We start from the raw sequence: 19,300 nt of genomic DNA, 5'->3' as shown, positions 1-19,300 counted from the left end.
AAGTGACGAACTCCTGTGTATCCATAGAATGCTGTGAACATTGGTCCAGAAACACTTTCAAATCCTCCGGACGTTAAAAGGACTTAGAAAAATTGTCTATCCAAATTCTCATTGTTGAAGGGTCAAAAAGGCCATATTTAAAACCAAGACTTCTCAATTGAGGACGAAGTTCAGAAAAATCCTTATGAGTCTTAACAGTATCTTTGGCGAAATATTGATGAATAAATATCTTATTGCCATTAAACATCAGGGAAGGAATGTTCTGTGCTGTTTTCCTTATCAAAATCAAATGATGGTGACATAAAACCTTAAAAATCATTTGTCTTGGTTTAGTATGGTGAGGATTATGGTGGGACGGAATCCTATGCGCTTTTTCAATTTCAAATTTCTCCAGAAATGTTATAGTTAGGAGACCAGGTAACAGATTCTCCAAATACAGTCTGCAATTGGAACCTTCGACATCCTATGGTAAATTAAAAATACGCAAGTTATAGTGCCTATTACAATTTTCCAAATCCAGAAGAAGAGCAGACATAGGGGAGATTTTTGTAACAAGTGGTGTGAGAGCATCAATTTTAACTTTATTTTCTTAAATTTTAATTGAATTGTCTGAGATTTTCATTGACATACTAGCCATATCTTTGCGCAGTTTTTTAATTTCAGATGCTATAGTGTCAGTGTTAACATGAAGTGCTTGAAGTACTTCAAGAATTAAATTTAAAGAAAGCTCACAGGACTCCACCACTTTAGATTTTAGGGAGGAGGAGAAATGTGCTGCTTCCTTTCATTATGAGAAGCTTGTGCCATTTTATTATTCATTTTCCTAATGTGAAGGATAATGGTGGAGAAATAAATAAACTGAACAAAAAAAAGCCAATTGTAGAGAAAATGCTTCAAAAGAAAAGCTGGTGCAGCAGCTAGAACAGGCTATGGGAGTGGCTAGGCCTAAGCCAGGCCCTTTCCTGAGTAATCACTCCACCCCCTGACAAGAAAACTGGGCTGTACCTTGGAGCAGAGCATGGAGAGACAACAGGACGGAGAAAAACACCTTTCCGACATCCAGAAGATCTTAAAAAACAGCCACAGCAGCAGGTGAGGTATTAGAATGTAGAAATAATCATTTCCAGTAAATTGACTGGAAATCGGCACTTAAATCGTTAAAAACGGACGATTCCAGCGCGGAACTCACCGGGCGGCTGCCATCTTGGATCGCGCGCTCGTGCGTCTCCCTTTTATAACCTTTTCTATGCCTGAAGGGCTAATAACATTCAACTGTGTGCTGAATATAGTGACACATGATACTTCTTCAGTAGTCTCTTTCAGATTAGCTCTCTCACTAATAATTCTATCCATGATGTTTTATCAAATTCATCTGCACCTGCATATAATCTTATGTTGAGACCCTCTGTTGGAAATGTTTACAACATATTCTCTTTTTAGGTTTGATATGAGTCTTTAAATCAATTACACCTCAGTCTGATCAATTCACCATATTGTGTTGAGTATTTCAAAGAATTAGAAAGTGAGCTTGTACAACCAGTGATACTATTCACTGTGGTTTCATACTTTTGCATCAACTTTATTATTTAGCCTCCACCTTCATGCAAAAGACAAGTCTAAAGCGACTGTATATGGTCTGATGTACTAAAAATTAATTTGGTGGAAAGGCTTGTAAGTTGTGTGTAAATTTTTCCGAATCCATTCTGTTTTTACAAACCAACCAATGTATTAGGTAAGTTCACAATATTCTGATTCTTAGTGGGTCTCAATTTGACTTGCCTCATGAATATTAATGAGATGGGTAGCAAATTGCAGCCCACTATGAATTGCAGCCATCACAGTGATGGTGGCCTGATGAGGTCAGCATACCACTAGATCAGTGATAATATTGGGCACACAAATATTGTGGCACACAAATATCATGACAAAAATATCATTCACAAAAATATCATGTTCTATTATTAGAAAGATAAGTACAAAAATATTGAGTTAAACATATCATTTACACTAATATCGGTAAAATGTTGAAAACATATCCTTTAAAAAAATGCACAGTTAAAAATAGTAAAACATTAACATTTTAATACAGAACTATCATATAATGTATATCACACAAGTTAAAGTAACAAATAATATTTTAACCCCTTCCCTGCTCATGACGGAACCACGCCGCGGCGTGTGCTCATGATGGCGTGGTTCCGTCATGCTGCGACTGCTCCCTGTGTGCGGGCGAATCAGTGAGTGGGCGGAGTCGTGATGGAACCATGCCGTCATGAGCAGAGGTCGCCCATGGCTTTTGACGGCGTGGTTCAGTCACGAGCATGGCGACACCGCGCTCCCCCTCCCCCTAGCGCCGCGGCAGGATTACCAATGCGGTCAAGGGGTTAAAGACGTATACTTATGCAAACAAACACATATAAAAAGACATGTCTGTATGTTTATATATACATATCTTTAACAAACTACTAACACTAATGTTATATATTTTACATTATATTACTCACATGGCATGAAGGGCGGACACACGCCCCCAGCGTTTGTCACGGCCCCAGAATTTGTCACGCCACCAGCACATGCCCACAGCCCACGATGTGATGACCGTACCAGACGCCCCCAGCGTTAGTCACGCCCCCAGCCCACGCCCACAGCACAACGCAGACACGCCCACAAGGGACTACTTTGCTGGCATGGTTCTTTTACCTTTTAAATGTATATGTTCTCTGTTCTGGCGGCGGGATTATTGCCTTGGCAGCGATACATGGAATAACGGGATGTTGGAATGTTTTTGCAGCGGCGCTTGAGTTCTTGGCAATAGGTTGTAAAATCAAAGAGTCTTAATCCAACAGCGTATAAGTATGTAGCAACAGCCTCCATGAGGAAGTCATTGTTCTCATCTGAAAACATTTCAGCCATCCAATTCAATAGTGAGAATGAACATACATATTCCTCAACGACCGGAGCCTCTATCACCATCGTAGGAAAACTCGGGTCATCTTCAATGTAACTGCGTGCCAAGAAGTCTTGCTCCACTGCAAAACCATTCCAACGTCCCATAATTCCATGTATCGCTGCTGAGGCAATAGTCCCGCCGCCAGAACAGAGCAAGTCATGAACCACTAAGGGGCTCATCAGCTGGTCATAATCCGCGTTGGGAGACACCGTACAGCAGAGACAAAAATCCAGGGCCCAGTCGAAATCGCAGCTCAGGCAATGGAAGACAGGCTGAACGCATGTAAAAAAGGCGAATCGAAACGATAATCCATGAGCTGCACTCAATGTAGCCAGAGGCAGCTCTCCGTAATAACTAAGTATTCGGTTGCGCAGCAGCAACAGCCGGGACATATTGTCGGGAGCTGGAGGATGTGCATCCATATTTAAGTAAACAAATTAATAGAAGCACACCAGCAACTAATGCGACTATTAAGGGGAATCCACCAAAGATGCGGGAAAACATCGAATGAAAAAATGCCGAAAAGACACTAATTATAGTTTGAAAAGAACACACAAGACCACTGATTCTAACTTTATAAAAGTAAGAACCCCGTAGTCAAGGACGCATTAAAGATACTCTGAATTAACTCCCCAAAATACAAAGGCACGTCTGTATTTAATAAATCATACACTTCTGTGCGGGTGTTTACTACATGAAGGACAAATGTTTCTCTAGCAGATGTAAGAGCGATCTCTTTTTGAGACAATAGCGCTCTTATACGGCTCACTTGGTTGACTCTGCTTTCAAGGTCAGAATCGACGGCCAGATGGAAACATCCTGCTTCCCATGCAGAGGAGTAAACACAACTTTTTTTTAGCAAACCACACGCCCAGTTACCGTTATCATGTAACCGATGCCTGGTAACATTGCACAACAATCTGCATTATTTCAAATTAAATAACTCACGTTTCCAGTAAACTGAACATTGGTATGAAAGCAGGTGTCGCAGTGCCTTTCAAAACTCACACCAAATTAGGCGCATCTTGATTACAAGAGCCATGCAATTGTATGTAGAAAAAACAGCAATGGACCGCACACCGCTAGCCCCTCCTCCGGGTCGCCCCTAAGCACTCTGGTATGTGCAGTGCCTGAAGTTCGAAGAATTACTGAAAGTTCGTAAGTGGTTCACCTATGTAGGTGCAAGTAGATTGTTCCCCCGATCTCTAGACCCGGGACATGGCCCGGGTTTTGGGATATCTTCCCTCATGCGGTCCATTGCGGTTGATTCATGCAATTGTATGTGTCTACAAATTAAGGAGTGATGTGGTGCTATTGTGCAATCCTCGCCATTCACATAGACTTCTTTTCCCTCCCTCAGACACCTTTATGTAAATGATAATAACCAAGCTGCCTAAACTTCCATATCTGCCTATACCATAGTATTACATGCAAACCTCAAAATTAAGCAGGTTAAAAAGTAACGTTATGATACCGTGGATAAGACACACAGCTGAATCGGATTTCCAATGAGTGACCACTTCTCACCATTCTCATAGCGCGCCCTGTGCTCTGATTTGACAGTGAGAGAGTGATCGCGCCATAGTTTGTACTGCTAATCATTCTCACCACACGCTACGAATACGCTTTCACGTTATGCGTCGCATCATAGCTTCCGTGTGACGTCATGTACGGCGCTCCGTACGCAAGGACGCAAATGTTTTTAATTGTTTAAAAACATATATTTATGTATTTATTGAACAAACTAACAGAATACATTATCTAGGATAATTATGAAAACATTTTTTTTAAGTTCCAATAATCCTACATTACTTTTAAAAGCAATTACACCAATCGCGCTGAAAAGTAATGCGTCCTTGCATCCTAAGAACACCGTAATAACAGCGTAACCGTACGCAAAGCCATGTGAGTTTAAAAGAAGAAATTTCATTGGTTCATAACACTTCCTATTACAACTGTTGAAACTTCCGTCCCATTTTAAAAATTCTACTTTGACTTTCTAAAAAGAAACATCTCTTCTGAGAATCTTGTCAAATAGAACAAAGTTTACCATATTAACAGCAATGGACTCATCTTCCAGCCACTATCACGGCATCTGGCCACGCCCCCCGCCGATGCTATGTAAGAGCGCTGACTGCTAGCGCGAATTAGATAGTGGACATCAGAACTCCTGAGGCACAGCCGGGAGCACGTTAGCATTTACTCGTTTCTTAACTTTTTAAAATTATTGTGTGATACTCTGTTGATCTTAAACCCCCGCCCTGCGCTCACATTACCTCCACAATCAGGGCATCCCCGCGCAGCCGATTGGAGCGCTGCTGCGGGCTTCTAAACTGCCGCCATTTCGGCAGACCAGGCGATGCCCACGGCATCTGGCCACGCCCCCCGCCGATGCTATGTAAGAGCGCTGACTGCTAGCGCGAATTAGATAGTGGACATCAGAACTCCTGAGGCACAGCCGGGAGCACGTTAGCATTTACTCGTTTCTTAACTTTTTAAAATTATTGTGTGATACTCTGTTGATCTTAAACCCCCGCCCTGCGCTCACGTTACCTCCACGATCAGGGCATCCCCGCGCAACCGATTGGAGCGCTGCTGCGGGCTTCTAAACTGCCGCCATTTCGGCAGACCAGGCGACGCCCATGGCATCTGGCCACGCCCCCCGCCTCCTTTCCCGATATAGCATGTGCACTTCCCGGACGCGCAGCGGACGAGCGCAGCGGGCGCGCCGTCAGCGCGCCAAAGGCGCGCCTAAGGCAAGCCCGTCTGCGCCCGTCCGCGTCTGGACCAGGCCTAGGGCCACTCTCCCTGCTAGTTTTATTAATATTAGCCCAGATATAACTCTAACGTATGATTCTAACTTTCTTCACTCTTTAAATATCCCATCTCATCAATGTCATCAGCCTTGCTTTCTTCCTCATACTTGTTCTAGTTGCTCTTTTGTCACTAATAATTACCGTCGTCTACCAACAAGTACCATTAGCAGGAATAAGATATTGCCTAAACATGTGTGGCTGCACTAATAAATGCACGCTCCTTGCCCAAGCATAAATATGAGATTTCCAATTTCATTGAGGTCTACAATCTTGATCTCCTTTTCTTCACTGAAACTTGGGGTGATCTCTCTTGTGGACCTGACTTTGTTACTGCTACCCCCAAAGGATTCTCGAACGTTAGATTGGACAGACCACACCCTAAAAAAGGAGGTGGACTAGCCATTATATATCGTAGCAATCTAACAGTGCAAACTGAGGCCATCCCCATCTCAAGTTGTGAAGCCATTTCTTTCACAATCTCCATTCCTCATGCCCCCCCTTTTAAAGGCATACTTATTTACCGTCCCCCAGGACCTCGCAGTCCTTTTCTCGCTAATTCACCCATTCTATTAGAACCTTTGGCATGTGAAAACCAGTATACCATTCTGGGTGATTTTAATTTTCACCTCGAGTTGCCGGATAACCCTGACACCGCAGCTCTTCTATCTGAATTGGTTACAATAGGACTCCCACAATTAGTCACTGGTCCCACGCAAACTGCGGGCCACCTTTTGGATGGTATTTTCTCTAGCGATACTTCACTTATGATGAAGGATGTTCTTCCCTTCACTTGGACTGATCACTCGGCCATTTTTTTTGATTTTCTTTTAAAACCTACTCCCCCCCTAGCCAATACTCCCTCACCCACCAATCAATTCCGAGCGTGGAAAAGCATTGACATTCACGCCTCTCAGTCATCATTATTGACTTCTTTGCCACCCATTGTGACTGATCCTGAATTAGGAGCTAATAATTATACCAACTGGATACAAAACACTGTCAACCTGACAGTCCCTTTAAAAAAACAATCTATTAACAGGGCTTTTAAATCTTCACCCTGGTACAATGATGCTCTTAGACAAGAAAAGCAAAAATGTAGACGACAGGAACGTAGATGGAGACGAGACTATGACCCAGATCAAAAATCCTACTACAAAGTCATGATGTTTAACGACAAGCAACTTATTATCATGGAGAAAAGTAAATTCTATAGTACCCAAATCAATCTTGCACATGACTCTACTAAACAACTGTTTCAGGTAGTAACACGTCTCTCTGGACAATCAGCAACCACTCCTATCATAGCTACGCAAGAGCTCTGTGACTCCTTGGCGAATCACTTCCAAAAGAAAGTGACGGATATCTTTACCCAATTTAAGGCCCACACAACTAATACTGGACACCCGTCTCCCACTTCTATTGATTATATGCCCCTTCCCCGGGCATGCTCCAACCCGCCTCACTCAGGCCCCCTTTGCTCCTTCCAGGAATTTACCCAGGTTCCGCTGGAACTGGTATTACATCTTATTTGTACCACGAACTATGGCTCACCGGAAGATCCATGCCCCCCTTCCATTCTCAAAAATGTTCCTGACATTATAGGTCCAAAACTCACAGAAACTTTTAATGCCATGTTTTCGTCCAACATCTTTCCTTCCATCTGGAAGAAGGCGACTATTAAACCTCTCATCAAGAAAAGTTCCTTGGACCCTTCTATAGTCGCTAATTATCGCCCTATAGCCTGCCTCCCTTTTCCCGCCAAAATTGTGGAAAAGATTATGAACACCCAAATCTCAGATTTCATAGACCAAAACAACTGTCTTGATAATTCACAATTTGGTTTCCGGAAGGGACACGGAACTGAATCCGCGCTTATTAAGGCTACAGATGAAATTAGGATGACACTTGATGGCGGAGGATCAGCAGTGCTCATTTTGTTGGACCTGTCAGCAGCTTTTGACACGGTCGATCACTCCATCCTGATCGACCGTGTCACAGCGGCAGGGATTACAGGATCTTATTTCTTCTTTTCACACTGATCGAGTACAATCAGTCGCCTTCGGCAATTTCAATTCACCTCCTTTTACTCTCCCTTGTGGTGTCCCCCAGGGATCCTCGCTAAGTCCGACACTATTTAACATCTATGTGTCGGACTTGGCGAGGATCATAAAAATCCATCACCTGGCGGTAACATCCTACGCTGATGACACCCAGATTGTCTTAGCCATTAACAAAAATGGAGATGAAGTGGCTTCCAATTTTAATCAGGGAATGTTAGCAATAAGTAATTGGATGTCCATAAATTGCTTGCAGCTTAACTCCGACAAAACGGAGGTAATGGTGTTTGGCAATCTCTCCCCAGCCTGGTCTCCTACCTGGTGGCCTGCCGCCCTAGGACCACCCCCGTCCCCAGTGACCAAGGCTAGAAATCTGGGAGTTTTACTGGATACCAAACTCACTCTCATGCACCATGTTAATGCGGTAGTATCATCCTCATTTTACACCATGAGAATGATTAAAAAACTTCTACCCTATCTCCCTATGAGCACGGCAAGAACCCTGGTCAGTGCACTAGTTATATCTCGCATAGACTATTGTAATGCGCTTTTAGTCAATGCTCAGGAAGGAGTTTTAAAAAAGCTACAATTGGTGCAGAATGCTGCGGCCAGATTGATCACGGCCACCCCCAAGTATACTTCCATCTCTGGCACTATTGAACAGCTTCATAGGTTGCCAGTGAAGAAAAGAACCAAATTCAAAGTACTCTGCATTGCGTATAAGGCAATCCACTCTCAAGGCCCAGCCTTTTTAAAGGATGCACTCTGCCCCTACAAACCTGTCAAATCCCTCCGATCCTCTACTGCCAGTCTTATGCAGGTTCCCAGGACCAAGAAGGTCTCCTGGGGGGACAGGTCCTTTATAGTGACCACTACCAAACTATGGAACAGTCTTCCAAGCCACATCAAAACCTGTACCTCCCTTCTTTCTTTCCGCAAACAGATAAAGACCTGGCTGTTCAAACAATAACTACTCATTGACAATTTCTGTGGACACTCAGCGCCAAGACACCCTCGGGTATTTGTGCGCTTAACAAATTTCCCAAAATAAATAAATAAATAAGAAGAATATTTCATTCCTAAAGAAACTCCAAAGAAGAGGAAAGAAGATCTAATTTGGCAGTTTTTGAAAGGACTGAAAGGAAGCGAGCAGCAAGGAGGCAAACAATACCGCTAGGTGCAAACATCGTCGAGTGCATTCTCAAGCGCAAGGGCCTTGATGGTAAATTGTTTGCATGGCTGCCCGAGCCGTGGGAGAGGTGCACCATTCCTACACACCAAGGAAAGCTGTGGACAGGCACAAACCCGCTCTATATCAGCACGATGTTTTCTGCTAAATTAAGCCCGCATTTCAAGATGTCCTTCCTACTATAGGATTTAAATTCAAGCACGAAAAATACACAGGGGCACAAAGCCTACTAAAGGATATGCACTGAAACTTACCTGTCGGACTATTATAACCATCATGCAAATTGGCTTCATTGTGAGCCACGCCCACTGGGGGCGATTCCATTCAATAAAAGGTGAATGCTAAAACAGGTGATATCTTTTGTGCCTCTGTGGAGCAGCCCATGACTAAGAGACGTGGTTGCCTCGAAACGCGTTGGGCATGGCCAAAAATGCTGGACTGAAAGGAAGCGAGCGGCATGGAGGCAAACAATACCGCTAGGTGCAAACATCGGCGAGTGCATTCTCAAGCACAAGGGCCTTGATGGTAAATTGTTTGCAAGGCTGCCCGAGCCGTGGGAGAGGTGCACCATTCCTACACACCAAGGAAAGCTGCAGACAGGCACGAACCCGCTCCGTACCAGCACAATGTTTTCTGCTAAATTAAGCTCGCATTTCAAGATGTCCTTCCTACTATAGGATTTAAATTCAAGCTCGAAAAATACACAGGGGCACAAAGCCTACTAAAGGATATGCACTGAAACTTACCTGTCGGACTACTATAACCATCATGCAAATTGGCTTCATTGTGAGCCACTCCCACTGGGGGCGATTCCATTCAATAAAAGGTGAATGCTAAAACAGGTGATATCTTTTGTGCCTCTGTGGAGCAGCCCATGACTAAGAGACGTGGTTGCCTCGAAACGCGTTGGGCATGGCCAAAAATGCTGGACTGAAAGGAAGCGAGCGGTAAGGAGGCAAACAATACCGCTAGGTGCAAACATCGTCGAGTGCATTCTCAAGCGCAAGGGCCTTGATGGTAAAATATATATATATATATATATATATATATACATACATACATACACATATATATATATATATATATTCACTGAAAAAACCATAGGTTTCACACCAGTTATAGTTAGCTGGAAATTTTACTGACATAAAACCATTGAAATTCCCACGTTATAGTTAGTTGGACTCACTATAACTCGCGCGCCTGCAATGCACTGCTGATGATGTCACATATTACATCATTCATGACATGGTTAGTGACATCACTGATGACATCTCAAATGACATCACTGATGACATCACTGATGACATCATCCAGTGTCTGTGTGTTTCTGTAAAGTTAAAATATGTTTTACATATTGAAGAATGAGTGTATGTATGAGTGTCTGGATGAAGGATTTAGTAGGTGCGTGACTGACTGTATGAGTGAGTGATTAAATGTGTCTTAGTGAATGCATGGGTTAATGACTAAACTGTCTGAATGTGTACATCATTATGTTTGTTGTTGTGTAAGCTGCTGCATGTGAGAGTTGTCATATATAAATGACTATATATAACAGCCTGTGATTGCATGAGTGACTGTATCTATCAATATGTACTTGTATCAGTGATTGTTAAAGACAGTAAGTATGTGTTAGTATATGTTTAAATAAGCAAGGTTTTTTGTGTTTAACTGTATAGTCGTGGAAATGGGAGTGTGTTTGATTCTTTACATGACTGACTAGGTGTATGAGTAACTCCATGGATGAGTGGCAGTGTGTGAGTCTCTGTATAGGTGTATGAGTGCATATGTTGGTCTTGTATTGATGAGTGACTGTATGTATGAAAGATTGTATGGATGAATGAGTGGATGTGTGTGTAGACCTAGAAATCAGTGAGTGCGTATGTGGTAAGTGGTTTTACTGTGTCAATGGTTTCAGGAATGGTAGTTTGTATTTAACACTAGGTGTTTCATGGGTTAGATTAGAGTGTGAGGAGGTGTATTGTATTATCACATGGATGATGTCATCAGTGATGTCATCAGTAATGTCATTTGAGATGTTATCAGTGATGTCATCAGTGATGTCATTTGAGATGTCATCAGTGATGTCATCAGTGATGTCACTAACCATGTCATGAATGATGTAATATGTGACATCATCAGCAGTGCATTGCGGGCGCGCGAGTTATAGTGAGTCCAACTAACTATAACGTGGGAATTTCAATGGTTTTATGTCAGTAACATTTCCAGCTAACTATAACTGGTGTGAAACCTATGGTTTTTTCAGTGAATTTAATAGGTTTTTTAAATGCTAATTCCTAACTATAACTGGTGTGAAACCTATGGTTTTTTCAGTGAATTTCATAGGTTTTTTTAATAGCTAATTTCTATAGCTATGAAATATAATATTTTTTATAATGAATCCTATATTGTATATTTATGTAATACTATTTTTTTATGTATATTGTTCATGTTTATATTTTTTTTCTTTTTTGCCCTAGAGCGCTCCCGGTGCGCGTACCGGTCAGCGCACCGGTAAGCGCAGTCTTGCGGCGTGCCCCGGTGCACATACCGGTGAGCGTCCCGTTAGCGCTATTTCCGCGAACAAAAACATCATCGTGACGTATCGCGTAGCCGCGTAATGCGTCTTATGACGCACGGTGTAAGCGCATTCGGAAGCGCCCGAGCGCATACGACCGTGCTACGTAAGCGCCCCAGGGCGCGCACCCGGGCGCGCAGCCGGGCGCGCCCCAGGGTGCGTAGCATAAGCGTGTCGGGTCATGTGACCTGAAAATAACACTTTTCATTGGTTCAGAACAGTTTTGTTTTCCAAATGATGAAAGCTCCCACCTTTTTTCCTCATTCTCACTTTGTTCTTTGAGTGAGGAAGACCTGTTTCTATTCATTGAGAAATGGCTACAGTAGCAGCAGCAGCAGGAGCATCTGCACCACCACCACCACCACAAGGACCACCACAACACCACATTGGTGGTGAAGAAGAAGAGGAGGAGGAGGAGGAGGGGCGGTTCCTGCCGGAAGATAATATCCCCTATAAACCGAAGGAGCACTTTGTGTGGGAGTTTTTTAAAATCCCAAAGGACCAAAAGAAAGTCAATGCGCCAAAAGTGACATGTCTGATCTGTGGCACTGTACTTTCCAGGGGGAATCCTGCAAAAAAATATTCATTTGGGAACCACACAATGCTTCACCACATGCAACGCAGGCACCCTAACAACTATGCTGCGGCAGAGGTCCGAGAACTGACCAGAAACCCTCCCCAATCTTCTCTGAGCACCTCCAAAAGCAAACAACCCACCCCATCGGGTCCAGAGACAAGGGAGATGGTCCCAAACATCCAACGCCAGTTTGGAGATTACAAAATAGTTTGTATATTTTGTGGGACTACAATTTCGTATGGTGAGCAAAGCATCAAACTCATCAACCGTGCTGGAGACAATCACAACTGCAGAAGGAAACCTTAATTTTTTCCTGATTTTTTTTGCTCCAGGTGAGCCGTTTACAATTCCCTGTCTTTTGTTTGTCCCCATAAAAACTACAAAAAAATATAAATTGTTCATAAAAGCCAAAAAAAGTAAAAAATGTTCCAAAAAACAATAAAAAAAAATATAAAACAACAAAAAGAATAAAAAATACATTTCTTTTTAGAACTACCTCCAATTTATAAAAAAATGCTACATTTTTTAAAAACTCTGTCATTCTTTTTTCTCCATGGTACACTCCCCGGTACGCTCCCCGGTGCGCGTACCGGACGCTCCCCCCCGCGAAAATCGAAGAAAAAAAACATTTTTTTTGCCCCGCGGGGCCCTTTTATGGCCCCCACATCAAACCTAGGGGGTCGGGGGGGGTCTACCCTGCCTCCTTGTGGTCATTTCACCCTTTGTTTTTGCCACCTCTTGTGTCTCGATCCTACCGAGACACAAGATGGCGGCCGCTCCGGACTGTTTAGAATGTTGACAAACACCCGAGAGCCAATCAGCTTTCCGCTCACGTAGCGCGCTGGTTCGCGCCCCGGTGCGCGTACCGGGGCGCGCTTATAGATATATATATTTTTTTTAACCTAAATTACTCAAAGTCCACTGGAGCACATATCTTGAGACATAGCAAAGGCACATCGGGCTACCAGTCCCTACAATTTTGCCAAGTTTGGTGGAAATCCATTCAGCCGTTCGGGCTAAAAGTGAGTCCAACCGCCCTATGGAAATTAACATGGGGAAAACGCGTTTTGGGACCTCCCTTTTATCTCGGCCCCCAAACTTTCAGGGAAGGAGCGGAGCGGAGCTGGCCATTTTCTTGGAGAAATTCAGCCAATTCCGTCAATCGACGCCAAACTTATTCCAAATAGAATGTTGCGGATTTCCTATGGAAACTAGGTCCTAACTATAACTACCTACTGGAGACCGCCAGTAGGTAATATATATATATATATATATATATGTATATATATATATATATATATAAATATATATATATATAATAATCCAAGGTGCCTCTGAACACAAAGACGCCACTCCGCTGGTAAAGTTAAACACAACTATTTATTTTCTGGGGCCGCATGATGTGTAAGGTCTTTTCATCTCCCCAAACGCGTTTCGAAGCTTCTGCTCCTTCCTCATGGGGTCAAAGGGCAGCACCTGACGGCATTGACTGCAGCTGTCTTTTTAATCCCAAAGATTGCATACTCTCCCTGGTGATGCATGCTGGGGGCTGCAGTCCGATCATTACCCTTCAGTGGGGTCCGTTATGTGCCATAATTTCAATGTCTTAATAATTCATTGTGAAATGAATTATTAAGACATTGAAATTATGGCACATAACGGACCCCACTGAAGGGTAATGATCGGACTGCAGCCCCCAGCATGCCTCACCAGGGAGAGTATGCAATCTTTGGGATTAAAAAGACAGCTGCAGTCAATGCCGTCACGTGCTGCCCTTTGACCCCATGAGGAAGGAGCAGGAGCTTCGAAACGCGTTGGGGAGATGAAAAGACCTGACACATCATGCGGCCCCAGAAAATAAATAGTTGTGTTTAACTTTACCAGCGGAGTGGCGTCTTTGTGTTCATGCCGCATCGTGCAAAGGGAGTTTACAAATCCTAGTACGCTTTGCCTGGAGTGACCGCGAAAAGGCTTTGGCACAGATCAAGGAAATTGAGGACGAATTACTGAAAGAAGAAGACCAGGAGACCCTGGGGGACAAACGTGAACTACTAAAAAAGCGTTTGAAAAAATACGAACAAAAAATCAAACAAAGAAAAGAAGAAAAATTTGAAAGGGACGAGAACGATTATCGAATGGGGAGAGTGTTGACCTTCGCAAAGAAGTATGAGAACACTAGAAGGCAACTAAAGATTAAGAAAAAGATGGGCGTCTCCACAACCGCCGAACCTGCAACTTCTGAGTCCGATGCTAATCCAGAAGATATAGTTAGTGAAGATGGCAGCGATGACGCTTCTCCTTTTCAAGTGGAATACCAAGTAATGCGCAACAACCAACTGGAGGGTGGAAGAGGGAAGCCCCCGGACAATCAAGGACCAAGAGGAAGACGCGGCGGGGGGGCCGTTGGAAGAAATCCTTTAAGCTCTCCTCCTGTGACCCGCAGCATGAAAAAGTTCTTCAAGAAAAGGAACTGAAAAGTATTCAAGAGTCCACTAACCCCCATGACAATCTAACTATCATTAACCTAACAGAGAAAGTGTTAACGAATGAAGAAAATTCAACACTTCAATTAGGTTTATCGTTTTGTCCTCGTAGAAATTTTGAATTCGCACAAACGCGCATTGATATTTTCAAATTTGTGAGGAAATTAAAATTGCACAAATTCTTTAAACTCAAACCGCCCAGTGAGCGCTATGTAGCCAGCAAACCTGTGGAGGATACTGAACTTATTGGTAGCGAGCTGCGAGGCCTTAGAGCAGTAGAAGGCCTCCGTTTGGAAAGCAATATTAATGGTGATGGTGAGGTAACCAACACCCAAATGCTTGATAATTGGGATGTACAGCAAAAAGGTGGAGCCAGTGAATTCAAACCGGTCTCTACATTCATGCCGATTATGGGTGCTGATGCTATCGATACTTTTTCTGATGCCGTGTTGAGGGATCTCACTAGACTGCGCATCACCAGTAAATATGTACCCAAAAAAGACAATTTTACCAAAACTCAACAGCTTGCACTCACTACTCTTTGTGAAAACTCGGGATTGGTAATCAAGCCTTCTGATAAAGGGGAAAACATTGTCTTACTCACAGCTACCCAATATGAAACAGAGGCTTGTCGCCTTTTGGGAGACACTGACACCTATGCCACTGTGAATGAAAGAACATATAATTTAAGTGTGGCCAATTATCATGAGATGATTTCCAAATGGCATAATGTTAACATGCTAAATACAGATGAATATTTATTTTTAAGGTGTTTGAGTCCTGTGATCCCCACCTTTTATTACCTACCCAAGGTTCATAAAGATTTGTTAAATCCTCCTGGTAGGCTCATTGTTGCTTCCAATGGTAGTTTGACTGAGAATCTTTCTATCTATGTAGATTCATTTTTGTCTCCTTTGGTGATGTCCCTTAAATCCTATCTAAGAGACACTAAACATTTTCTAAACTGTGTTGAAGAAATTGTCTGGAAAGACACATATTGTATGTTGGTGCTTGACATCACCAGTCTATACACGTGTATAGTTCATGGTGATGGTCTCAAAGCTATGGCCAGCTTCTTGGATAAACGGCCCATAAGATTTTATGAGCATAATAAGATGCTGATGGAATTCATGATGTTTAGCCTTAACAATAACATATTTTTATTTGGCAAGCAATTATATCAACAAGTGTCCGGTGTCGCGATGGGAGCCTGCTCCGCTCCCAGCTTCGCGAATCATTTCGTGGGGTGGTGGGAGGAGCAGGCATCCTGGAGCGAGAAATATCCTGAGTGGGACAGCCGAATAATAAGGTGGTATCGTTATATAGACGATTTATTCATCATATTAGAATGTCCAGAAGAGACTGCCAACAGTTTTGTAGACGCCCTTAATGACAATGACATCAATCTCAAGTTTTCCGGACAAATCAGCCACACGTCAGTTGATTATCTTGATCTCACCATATACATAGACAATTGTGGTTGTATACAGACTAAACTGTTTAGAAAAGAAACGGCAGGCAATTCCACACTTTTTGCCACAAGCAGCCATCCCCGTCAATTAGTGGAGAGTATACCTTATGGGGAGCTACTTAGAATACGAAGAAATAACTCTAATGACAGTGATTTTGAGAGAGCAGCCCATGCCAGCATGCAAAGGTTCAAAACTAGGGGATATGGTGACAGTGTGCTTAGTAAGGCCTAGGAGAGAGTCAAAAAAACGAAACGTAAAGAGTTATTGAAATCCAAAAATCAAGATAAATCCAAAAATGGAAGTTTTCGACTTATCACCACCTTTTCTCATAATGCAGGCCAGATTAAGCAAATTTTAAGAAAAAATTGGAACATCTTATTGTCTGATAATACCATTAAAGCAGACCTACCGTCGAACCCCCTGATTACATTCAGAAAAGCGAGATCTTTAAAAAATCATTTGGTTTCCAGTCATTACACTGCACCTGAAAAGACCCCTAAGTTGCCTGTCCTCAATGGTTTTTATCCATGTGGCCGCTGTAAGGCCTGCAAATTCAGTAAGCGGACGCTTACTTACAAGATACCTGGTGTCACCATCCCCAAAAGAATTAACAAATTTTTAACATGCTCCACGCCATATGCCATTTACTGTTTAACATGCCCGTGCGGCCTGAATTATATCGGTAGCACTACCAATGCAGTAAAACTTAGGATACTAGAACACATGCGTGCGATTGCTAAAAAGGATGATACATACCCAGTGGCTAGGCATTTTGCCAAAATGCATAAAAGTAACAGGGACCTGTTAGCTTATACATGCATAGACAGTGTGCCTTTGAGCATTAGAGGAGGTGATCGTCTACTTAGACTCAGACGACTGGAATCAAGATACATAATTGACTTACAGAGTAAGCATCCGCTTGGCCTCAATATGCATGAAGAATTATCAGTCCATCTAGGCTGACCGGTTGGTCTGATGTTCAAGATATCTAATATAATGTATTTCCCTCATATTTCTATGACTGTGTCTTATCGATCTGGCTATGTTTATATGAATTATGATCATGTAAAATATTCTTTTAAAGTTTTATACTCATGATATTTAAATGAATTATGTGACACATGCTTACATTTGATGCATTGCCCATTCAGGGCGGAATTATTGTGTGGTTTGACTTGATGTAGTATTTACCATTCATGATACGGGCACCGTTATCATTGGTGTGGAGCTGTGAAATTTGACAGAATTTAGTCGTCATTGCTCGCTCCTTGATTTCTTGCATTAGGCATTTAAAGGAAGATTTTTTAGCACTAATTGCCAGCCCATCTTGGGCCAGATTATTGAAACATATTTCATCATGTGATTGTGCTTGATTTTTTGCATCGAGATGCAGATTAATTCAGTCTTAACCGCACGCCCATCCCGGGCTAGTTTATTGTAATATGATCCATTGTCATGACTGTGCTATCATGTCTATTCGTAATTTGGATATTCTGTGATTTATACATTTTATCTGGTTTTGGCATTCATTTGAATCATTACGTTTCAATTGCCTGTATTGTAATTGTATTTAACTCCGTTCCAAAATGGCGACCATGTAACAGTTTGCACAGTCCTACTTTGATTTCATTTGAATTTGCATGTTGTCCTCTTTTTAAACCGACGCACGCCTCGGCTCTCTGCACAACTTGACGAAGCCCCAAGGCGAAACGCGTCGTTGCTGTTGGTTTCCTCATTAAATCTTTTGTGAAACCTCCCCTGAGTGTGCTACCTTCCTTTAGGATTGATTTTCCTGGGATTTTGGAGCTAATATATTTATATATATATATTCACTGAAAAAACCATAGGTTTCACATCAGTTATAGTTAGCTGGAAATTTTACTCGCATAAAACCAATGAAATTCCCACGTTATAGTTAGTTGGACTCACTATAACTTGCGCGTGCAATGCACTGCTGATGACGTCACATATTACATCACTCATGACATGGTCAGTGACATCACTCATGACATCACTGATGATATCGTAAATGACATCACTGATGACACCATCCAGTGAATGTGTGTCTTTCTGAAAAATAAATATGTTTTATATATGTATATGTAAAAGTTGATGGAAGAATAAATGTTTAAATAAGTGTCTATATGGATGTTTTTAACAAAATTGATTGGTTAACTGGCTTATTAAGTGTATGTTAGTGAATACATATATTAGTGAGTAATATTTAAATATTTAAATATATGGATTAGTGTTTAACTTTGTATATAAGTGGCTGCATAGGTTGGTGAGTAGCTACATGTGTATGTATATGGGTTATTAGATGTTTTTTTAATATCAGTATGAATGTCTATATGGTTTGGTGGGGGTATTACTTAGCACATAGATGCATGAGTGACTGACTCTCTGTTTGTATGTGTTTTGAAGACAGCATATGTGCAGGACTGTATGGGTGGATGAGTGTGTACATGTGTGTGTTAGTGAGTGAATGACTGTTTCACTAGTGTCTTTATCTGTAAATACATATGTTTTAATCTAGTATATGTGAATATTGATGTATATAAGTGAGTATATGGGAGAGTGAGGGATTGTAAGAGTTCCTGTTTAGATTAGTATATGTTTTTTAAGAGAATAAATATGTGTAAATTTCCTTAGAAGTAAGGTGGTAGTGTGTGTATAGCTCTATATGCAAATAAATGGATGTTCAATAGTTTATTTGCATGTGTAAGTATATGTGTGAGTAACTTTTGGATGACTGTCGGTGTGTAACAGGATGTATAGGTGTATTACTACATATGATGAGTGAGTATATGTATGAGTGAGTATATAGAACTGTTGGTGAATGAGTGGATGTGTATATAGATGGTGGAATTACTAAATTGGTTGTTGTAAGTGGTATGGGTATCTCCATTTTTTTCAAAATTTTAGTTTCTATTTTTGAATATGTGTTTCAAGGCTAACATTACAGTGAAAGGAGGTCTATCACTCTGTCACAAGGATGGTGTCATCAGTGATGTCATGAGTGATGTCACTGACCATGTCATGAGTGATGTAATATGTGACGTCATCAGCAGTGCATTGCACGCGCAAGTTATAGTGAGTCCAACTAACTATAACGTGGGAATTTCATTGGTTTTATGCGAGTAAAATTTCCAGCTAACTATAACTGATGTGAAACCTATGG

This window comes from Lissotriton helveticus, chromosome 11 (genome assembly GCF_964261635.1).
Source record: "Lissotriton helveticus chromosome 11, aLisHel1.1, whole genome shotgun sequence".
Classification (NCBI taxonomy): Eukaryota; Metazoa; Chordata; class Amphibia; order Caudata; family Salamandridae; genus Lissotriton; species Lissotriton helveticus.
Note: the sequence above shows the minus strand (reverse complement) of the source record.